This window comes from Pholis gunnellus (genome assembly GCF_910591455.1).
Source record: "Pholis gunnellus genome assembly, chromosome: 10".
Taxonomy (NCBI): Eukaryota; Metazoa; Chordata; class Actinopteri; order Perciformes; family Pholidae; genus Pholis; species Pholis gunnellus.
Window position 1 is genome coordinate 8338276 of NC_136537.1, and position 10863 is coordinate 8349138.

Consider the following 10863-nt stretch of genomic DNA (forward strand, 5'->3'; position numbering starts at 1 on the left):
GAGGCGGATGAGTTAAAACCAGTCGGTCAGCTGTCAGACAGATGCAGTAAATATCATCCCACTCTGCCATCACTCCCAACACAGAAAAACCCCACAGGATCCGTGAGCATGGTAATCCAAGATGAAGGCTGCTCTCTGCAAGCGTCTCTTTCTCTAAAGCGCAGCGAATGCCGGGTGTCACACGCCGCACACACACACACACACACACACACTACACACACACACACACACACACACACACGCACATCAGCACCGCGTCGGGCACTGCGGTCTGAGCCACAGCCCCTTGAAAGGGAACTTATCGGGACATTGAGGTCACTCAGAGTATGCAGAGGAATGGCAGAAAACCAAACAGCAAACCGGCGATACTAATATATGTAAAAACGTGACAGCTGGGGCCAATGCAGGAATGCAAAAAGACGCGGAAGCGTCTGCTAAACGCTGGCTCCAAAAATGTCAGGCCATTATGTTGCCTATTCAAAATTGTTTCCACATTTAGTCTCACCGGCTAATTCCACGACTAATATGTGTCTTGGCGGCGATTTCGAGACTCGTTGTTCCAATAAAGAGATGTCTAGGGCTCTATTTTAGCGGCAGTGCATTACACGCCGTGATCCACTGTGTTTACCTTGATTAAATCACGCGCAACCAGCAGGCTGCCACAAAGTAACCAGACAAAATCCTCTGCACTCTTTCTCCTCTAATCCTAAAAACACAGGATTGCAGGGAGGCAGCCTTTTTAAAAAAATATATCTCAATTATATTATCATTGTGATAAGTTGTGAATCATGACTAATTGTTTTGGTTACATTTGATGGGGCAAGTCAATCGATGCAATCATAAAAGTATATATATATATATATATATATATATATATATATGTACACACAGTATATTGTTCATATACAGTTATGGGAGCGGTGGAAGTGATATGTCGCATTTAAATTAAAACTGATTTAATTCAACCAAAAACACCTTTTTTAGTTTCACTTTTATCATAACCCAAGTCACAATTCTTCAGAAAACTAAAGGAGATCATCAACCCTTTTTTTTTTTTTACACTTTGCGGTTTCCCACCATTTACCCACAATCAATCACTGTGATTAATGTAATTTGCTCCTTCATCAGCAAGTCTTTGTAATCTTAGCCTCTCGGAAAAAACATCGTCTGGGCGAGCTCCCCGAAGGAGCACAATTAATGTTGAAACATTGAAATATGAAGCTGAGGGGACAATGAAGCGTGAGTGAATCAAATTGAGGGCCAGACACCAGAGCAGGGAAATGTGAAGGCTGGTGGTGAGCAGTGCACAACTGGTTAGTAGAAATGAAGATGTGTGTGTGTGGGGGGGGGGGGGGGGGGGGGGGGGGGGGGCTTTCTGACACTGCTGTATCTCGCCAACAACCAAAAACTGCTCCGCAGGAGGCCAAACCAGGGCAGCATAATATTCCTGCAGCCCGTTTTCTCCTCTGGGTCTGGATTTACTGACACTGTGTTGATTGCATTTCTGGCAACAAAAAAAAAAAATAAGCCATGAGCTTGAGAAATAGCTGAGAGGGTATAGCCGGACGGACAGAGCGGCCCATAATAGAGCTAAGCTAGTATTTTTCTATTTTACCGGCGCACGCTGACAATTACAGCAACAGTATAAACAGTGTCACACCCCCCCCCCCCCCCCCCCCCCCCCCCCCCCCCCCCCCCCCCCCCCCCCCCCCCCCCCCCCTTCCATTCACCGTATTCTGTCACAAAGACCGTCATTTTTTCGCCCACCTCTCCTCTCTCTAAAAGGTCAGCGTTCTTAGTTAATCAGCAGCGACAAGAGGTTGTTTCTGCTTCCATTACCACCTCTCCTGTTCTGTCCCGAGTGATGCGATGTTAAGGTCTAATGTACCGTGCGACGACGGCGTTTGCAAAAAAAAAAAAAGAAAAGAAGAAAAGATTTTACCTGATAAAATAAGAATGCCCTCATCTCTATTTAGCACTGAATCATTCAAGACCTGCTCGTGAAAACGGCTTGAAAAACGAACCCCCCCAAAAAAAAACACAAAGGAGGTTTTGAAGCTGCAGGTGTGTGCATCTGCTGGGGATGATTGCGTGCTTTATCCTCTCCAGCGTATGCGTGGAAAAACAAAAATCTAAACATAACCCTGGAGACTAAATCTGAAGGGATTTAAAAGTTCTCGAAAGCTTTGCTTATGCTACTATGGTCGCACTGTCGGCGCTTAGCGCTTCACACCTCGTTGAATTGTCCGGGTAAAGGACAGGAAAAACATTTTTTTATCGCCGCAGCACCAAAGTTGTTATCACAACCAGAGCAGTCAACACATGTGAGAGCACAAGGCCTGCAAATAGCACTTTACGGCCTCTCAGGTAATTATATACCTGAGAGGCATACGGTATAAGCAGCTTTTTGTTACGACATCAGTTAACACGCTGCGTCGCAGTCACCACTGACAGGTTCGAAAACAATCGGCACAATGGTGCCCATTCTGCGTTTGAAAGGGACTTTTGGCTCCGAATCGGCGACAGAATTGCAGTGGCCGAGTCGCACACATTCAGCCCACTGTGCTGGTTCATTATCTGACACTGAGTGGGTTCTGAATTGGTTGGGAAGGACAAAATGTAATAACCGGCCGCTCAGCACCAATAGCGCCTGTAGTGTGAAAATGGCATTAGCAAAATTGGACCCTTGAGGTCTTCTAATGCCAGTTTCCATGTGTTTGCGCGTGCGGATGTGGACGCTGCTATCTGCACAGCGCAGGAAAGAAGGCAGGAGGGGGTGGGGGGGGGGGGGGGGGGGGTCACACTGGACATCACTGACCTCTGGTCAGCCCCGCAGCCCCTGGTGTGTGTGTGTGTGTGTTTGTTTGTTTGTTCGCGCATGCGCATGCATTAGGGTTATTGTGTGAAGCCTTCAGTCTTTAATCCCCTAATCTGCTGAACCCTGGAAATCACTGCAGTCATCTGTCAGCTGGGTCAGAGCAGGATACAGCGCCAGCACGCGCACACACACACATACACACGCACACACACACACACACACTCAATGATGGTCATTTATTCAACAGGGCCAGCCTCATTTCAGTCTAATGAAGATTGATGCTGCTCTCTCCAGGCCTCACAGGTGTCGCAGTAAAATGTATAAATACGTAACCCACATAGAGGAGGAGAGGGAGGGAGAGAGGACGGGAGGAAGGAGATGGACCAACAGGAAGGGACTCACTCTCTCATATCTCATGTCATATTCACGTCTTGACTAAACAAAATACGCCGCAAAAGTTGTCTAAAAGTCAACCTACACTATATCTCCATGGCAACGGCACAGAGTTAATCTCGTCGGATGATCGTGAAGGTCCGACAAGGACACGGACTCAGAGATCCCGTGCTGCTCAGACCCTTGACTTCAAGTCTAAACCTCTCAAGCCTGTTTGTGTGTGTGTGTGTGTGTGTGTGTGTGTGTGTGTGTGTGTGTGTGTGTGTGTGTGTGTGTGTGTGTGTGTGTGTGTGTGTGTGTGTCCATGTGTCCGTGCCAAATGGGACACCCTGAGGGCTTGTCTGGAGATTGCGGTTGACACGGCCTGCTGCTGTCCAGTGTGAGCTCCTATTAGCACTTAAGACCGCAGCTCGCTACACATATGCACACGCACACACACACACTCTGGTCGCAATGATTAATCTTGGCAGGTTAAAGACCGACGGCGGGGAGCAGCACACAATGTGCACACGTTTCCGTACCGGATGTACTTAAATGTATGTCAGCACATTGTTGTTGTATTTATACGCCCCTGTCAAAAAAAAAGCTCAAGATGGAGGGATGGAAAGTGGGAGAGGGACCAAAAGAGCGAGAGAGATCACACGGACGCAGGCAGCCTTGAAGAGAGCTAAAAGGTGGAGGAGGAGATGGAAGGGCCACCAAGAGCAAACGGCAGCAGCTAGAGTGGAGTCGCTGAGTGGAGTCTCAGCGGGTCGCCTCATCCTCGCCATCCGCCTGGCATCTGTGCATCTTTTTTTCCGTGTCGTAAGGTGCCGACGACTGCCGGTCTCTGGGATCTACAGCTGGTGTGTGGGCCTCGATACACAACCAACTTCAAAAGTTCTCGTTTTTTGTTGTCGTTTGTTTTCCGAACGCAACCTTAAACTTATTGCAAGCATATGGCGTTGGATCCTTAACTAAGAGTCACGCTCGTGCCCGATGAACATTCGTCCCTGAGTGAACTTCCTGCTGTGTTTATGGTCCTCGCTGCAGCTGGAGGGGAGCCAGCTGGGCTGTGGCTTTCAGCCTCTCTGTGCCCCCCCCCCCCCCACACACACACACACACACACACACACACACACACACACACACACACACACAGAAAAACCCAGAGCATGACAGCAGAGGACAGATATTTACATTCAGCACAACACATGTGCACCTATACACTGCCCGTCCTTTGATTTAGCTTGCTGCAAGGCACAATGCCATGCATGATTTCCAATCCAGTACATAGCAGCGTGTGAGCAAGTTGAGGTGAAATATTCATGAGTACGAAGACTGTAGAAAAAAAATAAGTGTAGCAATTGGTGCTTTTAAAATGTGGAGAGTATTCATGAACACATGCGGACGCACCGCGGTGACGCAGAGCTTCAGAGGCGAGCGGCAACGACAGGTCAAGCAGCCAATTAAAGCGCGCCAGTAACTCCATCTTTGTCACGATGAGGAGAAAGCATATTATATATATATATATATAATTATTTCAAAGGGCGAACTCACTTTCTCACGCATGTACGGAGAGCGATGAGGTGAGGTGGATGCTGCGTCGGGAGCTAAAGGTTAGCCGAGTATCCCCCCCCCCCCCCCCCCCCCCATCATCCTCGCGACGGCTCTGACTAACGCGCCACCGTGACCCTTTAAAAGAAAAAGAGCAACCGATGACACGAGTATCGTTTTTACACACAACAAGCCGGTCACGAGAAACGCTTGTGTCGCCGTGCAGAGGTGTGCTAAAACGTCTTAACGACCGCAAAACTCCATAGCGACACATTACAGAAGGTCACCCCCCCCCCCCCCCCCCCCCCCCCCCCCCCCCCCCTGAACAGGAACTATTAACCAGGCAGCGTGGACACTACGACACATCGACGGCACCGTGAAAGGGAAGCCCTGTGTGATCAAAACCGCCAATAAAGTGCGGGGGCTCACGGGAGAAGCAGAAATGCTCTTCCGATTAAAAGACACCTCAATGTCACCGCTCCGCGCTGCCCTCCCCATCCTATGTGTTGTCACTGATAGCGCACATGTTTTGCGTTTGTGGTCTGCAGAAGACGGTAAACAACACGAGCGCGCCAGCATCGTTTCCAGAGGAATATATTTGAAATATCACATACCTTTTCTTATTTCTTCCTTTTGTTTTGCTCCAGCTATGTGTGGCGCTCACTGCGTAATCCTCCTTCTTCAACTTGAACTTTTCCTCCGCTCCGACGGTAACAGACTAGTTGACACTTGTTTATCGCATACTTTTCTTTGCCCCGTCTGTCCTGTCGATTCGCTATTGCGCAGGGCGGGAGATGCGAGCACCGGGGGTGAGCTGATGGAGAGGAAAGGCTGAAAGCCGCCGGTGCAACATCTCTTTACCAAATCAAAGGAATCAAACGGAGCAATCCAAATCCCGGCGTTGTGACGCTCGCCCGTGTAGGGAGAGCAGTGCTGACTGGGGGCGAAAAAAAGGTGGACCCCCCCCTCCCAAAAATAAAAATAAATACCGGACGAAGTCAGCTGCCTTCTGTTGATCCTTCTCAGACCCGAGACGCGGCGGGGATGCTCTGAACGTGAGCGGCGGACCGATCGGGTTGCAGGCTGCGCGCAGCAGCATCCAGGGAGCGACCGTCCGCGCACAAGTGTAGAGGAATGGCCGAGGCTCGCGGAGCGCGCGTTCACGGCCAAAAGCCAAAGTCAATGGTCATTAGCGGTGCGTGTGGAGAGTAATCCACTGTGGACCGACTGCAGCTGCATCCCCACAGGGCGACGCGCAGGGACCATGGGGCAATTGAACAATTGGAATTCTAACTTAAAAATGACTGCAGTTGTAAACTAATACAATGTATCATCATTATTTCAAGAATACAAAATACATGTATGCATTCTTTCACCATGCATTCTGTATTAAAGGACTAAAGGTCAGTGGCATTACGCCAAACAAAGCCATATATTTACAGCCTAACAGGCAAAGTTGCCTCTCAACTGTATATTCCCAGAGTTTGAAAGCGCCCGCGTTGGGGGGGCTGTTAGTGCCCTCCTTCCCCCGGCCTACAGTGCTCATTACAGTGGTCCTCATGCATCTCCGTTTAAACAGCGCACCCACTGCACTGCAGGATACTGTTCATATTAGCGCAGCGCCATAATGGGCTTCCTCTGTATTAGCGGCGGCAGGAAGGTGCAATAACACGAGCATGCAATTATGCACCATAACTGGGGAAAACATTGTTAACAGTTACCCTATTGCCTCTCACTCTCCGAGCTGTAAATGCATATTTCCCAACGGAGGCATGATAATAACGTCCGCTTATTTGAAAACACCTTGTAAGGAGAACCTTGTGGCTCTTTTGATAAAGATTTCATTTCAGAGGCATTTTTATGCATAACTGGGGATTGGCAGGGGACATAAACCTCCCACTCCTGGCTTCATTTATTTATTAACTCTTCCACATCCATCGTGGGTATATTTATTAAGACAAATAAGGGAGTCGGCTTATGGGATAAGTAGGCCGAAAAACCCTCGACGTGATTTGAATGCACAGACATAACATCCAGAGCGAGGGGTGAAAGGAAAGAGGAGGGACTCATTGGATCTCTAGTGGGTTTCACAGGTGCAGCGTGAGATGAAAAATGTAGATGAGGGTACAATGGCCCGCTGAACCATTTTTTAAATCCCCAAGTGATAACCTAAAAAAAACTAAACCTCTTTGATTTGAGCCAACGCTATTCTTAATCACGCAGGTGCAGCTTGTCCGGAGTTTAAAAGTGTCCCCCCACACTGCCCATTGTGGAGTTTCTTAAAGATAATGAGTGTATAGCTTCTTTAAGATAAAAAGCATATACGCTTGTTGTCAAAGGAAATGTTGCCCCTCATGTTAACTATTATCCCCCCCAAAAAAACAAGAACCGAGACTATGATGGAAATTAGAGATGCTTGCGACCGCGTGCAGACCCCTCCTCATTTCCCAGGGTGTTAGCGCAGATTGGAGAGTAATGGTGTCAGCAGATTTAAATCTGCCCTTTCCATCCGTCTGCACTTAAGTCCTTGCATATGGACACACCTAGAGATTAGCCCTAATATGTCCTGTAACGGGCCAACACATAGATGTGGAGAGCGGCCAGCGAGAGAACACAGATTAGATCGCTCCAGAAGCTGTGGCTGTGGGTGGCTGACCAGCACATTGCCCATTGGTTTTAAAACCCACCTCCGACAGCCGCCAGCTTCGGCCTATACAGGCTGCCCACGTTCCTCCTCCTGCCATAATGCGGGATCAGCCGTGGCAATCCTCCACCCTCTCGTTGACCACGCTATGGGCCACACCAATGGCCTCTAGTGGCGTCTAAAGTACCACTGGCGATTCACTTCTTTGTTCAACAAATCATCCCTCCTCCTTTCAAAGCAAACAATCCTCTTCATGCAGTTCCATTTCTTTCATACCCAGGCCATACCGTTCCCCGCCCCCTTATGCCATAATTAGAAACCCCCATCTAAAAAAAAAAAATCTGACCGCTGGATGAATGTGTTACTCTAGACCCTGCTCAGATGGGGAAAAGATTATCCTGAGGTGACTTGTCAGATGCTGTGCGTGTAGATGAGCCAGCTGACCTTTTTCTATCGAGAGCCAATATTAGCACAAGCCATTACAACCTATCAAAACCTAATGCTTATAGCCAATGCTCAGGAGTCCTTGAGCCTCGCAGCCCTTCCAGCCCTATCTCCACCGTTACAGGCCGTGGGCCTCTGTTTAACCTTGTACAATGAGTCCTCTCCCATACGTCTATCAGTGTATCATATCCGCAGCCGGAAGGGCTAACCTTTCCTGCAGCGCGCTGCGCATCTGCAGGTGCTGCAGGGGTGTGTGTGTGTGTGTGTGTATATGTGGGCCTTGCTTACAGCGAGAAAGAAGATGCATTGTGCTGTTAATTATATAATCAATTCCATTCATTCTCAAAATGCTAATTAGCTAATTAAAGGACCTGAACTTATGGAATTACCACTGATTAGCTGGCGAAGCACTATCGCTGCCCTCTGGATACACCCTTATTAAGCTATATTAACTGTACCTTTGTTTCTGCTATATAACGCACGAATCGTGGCTGTTCAAAATAGCAGGAAGAGAATGACAGAACATACGCAGTAGGCCTACCAAGACGTGCATAAACGCAGCAGTGGTATGCGGATGAATGGGCGCTATAGGCAGACAGTATAACCAATTTGTGCTCACGCTAACCTTTGCTTCCCCAATGCGACGCTTGTTATTTAGACAGTGGCCTATTAACAGGCTTTTTGAGGCATCTCCTTCAGTCTGTTTTTCTCAGGTGTGGTCAGCGTGTTTTGTCTCTTTAGTAAATAAAGCGTTTGACTCCGTGTTCCCGCTCCCCTCGCTCCTCCGCTCTCTCATCTCGTAGCTTTTGGAGAGCTGTGAGCGGCCCCCGCTGTAGTGGGGAGCTGGCTGGTGCGAGGCAGTAACAGGTAGAAGAGGGAGAGAGTGGCGGAGGGGGGAGCCGGCTCGGTTTTTGGCACACACAAGTCTCCCGAAATTACATCAAGCGGTAGGGGTGCAAATGAGCATTTACAGTATACATTTGAGAGGTAGGCGATATGTTGATGTGCGCTTGCGCTTGCGCTTGCGTGTGTTTTCGAGGGGAAAGCATTAGATCCATCGGCATGAGTCTAGAAGCTTACAGGCAGCTTACAGAGCAGCGGGGAGCTTGTGGCAGGGGGTAGTCGAGGAGGAGGAGGAGGAGGAGGAGGAGGGGACGGGGGTGGGATATGAGTGTATGTGTGTGTGTGTGTGTGTTGGGTGGGGTGGGGGGGGGGGGGGGGTGGAACACTGGAGGGCTTACAGAGGAATAAGGCACAGCTGGTTTTTAATTGAGTCAACCCCCCCCCCCATCCCCCGTACTAGACGGCGCGTACGCGTGTGTGCACACGAACGCACACACACACACTCGCTCTTAGTTTTACTCAGCAATTTCCCAGCTGATGGCTCGGGGGAACTAAAGACGTGGGTATGGCAGCAGCCTTGGTATACGTAACCCTCCACACGTGCTCTGTTTCGGTCGTGTGGCTGATAAAGCCCTCCACCAATCAAGGCCTCTGACATCCGCGAGCTCCCATGGATCATAGCGCTCATACTCAACAGGAGCCGAAACAGCCTGCCACCTTACCTCAGCCTGTGATCTCAGCTGGGAGGACCAGCCGCACACAGCATTTCACAACCACCTCTTTCTTTTTAATGCCTAGTTATGACATATGACTCGGCAAAAATACGTCAATTTAATAACTCATTTTACATGAGACGTTTGTGAAAGATTAGGTAATTAGCTACTTGAGTATTTCTTTCGCCCATAAGTGATATAAAGTTGTTAGAGAATTTCATACAGTGCAGAGTAGGAGCTTAATCTTTCACGCCAACACCACCCCAGTCAAACATATGGCTAATATTCTGATTTATAATATATTATGCAATAAAAATGTAAAGTTTCCATGAAAAGGAGGTGACCGGATTAGCAAATAAAGCCGATGTTTTCACCTTGCTTTCTTACAGTGTGAAGTATCTGCATATGTAATATATTGTGAAGGTAAAATAATCAGCCAAATAATGCATAAAATAAAGCTCGTCCTCTGTATTTATACTGCCCTACACCTTTGTAGGGCAGCCTGCTGTAGATATACTGTATTGATGTGTCAACAAGTTACTACAACCTCAAATATACAGTAGGACAATTCTCTCCACTTAATGGGAACAAGCCAATGGTGTAAAAGCATCAGAAAAATGAAAATGAATAGCTTGGACTTAATTGTTGTATGCTGGTTCGTGTGATAAAAAAAACAACCTGCCAATCCATAAGGAAGTGATCACAAGTTGTTTCGCTCTTTGACTGTGGTAATACTTTTATGTTTACATGAACAGATTGCACATTTAACACTTTATTAGCAAGTTGCAACAGTACTTATTCCGCCGCCTTTATTGCTCTGCACTTTATGAGAAAATATGTTTTCAGGACGCATACTGTGCCGAGCAGTTGGTACTGTAAATGCATTGCAGTGTGTACAAATCCACTGGTACGGCTGCATAGAAACTGTGAAAGTATTCTAAATGTAGCCCCAAAGAAAGACAAATAAAAGAGACTTTTCTTTTCTCGGGCTCGAGCTCTTACTTCCATGACGCAACGCGAGAACAAACGGGCAAACACAAACTACAAGAACGCCTGTTTGTTTTTAATGAGTTGTGAGAAAATATGTGAATTTGAAAAATGATGTGCAGCACTAACTAGAACGCATGCTTTTCCTGTTGTTTCAAAAACGTGCAAACACATTCCCTGTTCCCGAGCCCCGAAATCACAAATGAAGCTGAAAAATATGAATTGTCGGCCTCTTACTCATAACTCATGTTTGGATTCTTGCGCCCGCGTGATGCAATAATATGATGATCCAGACGATTATCTTTCGCTTCCAGTGACTACACAGTTCTTCTGCTCACTTGGGTGCATGCGGTAATTGTTGCTTGTGTTATGCTTATCAGTTAAAGGTGCCATTGTTAATGCACGCCGATGCTATTAGCGGTGTTTAGGTAAACACGGTGCGGGAGCTCAAAAGCGCCATATTAACTCGCTAATAGGCTCTCGGC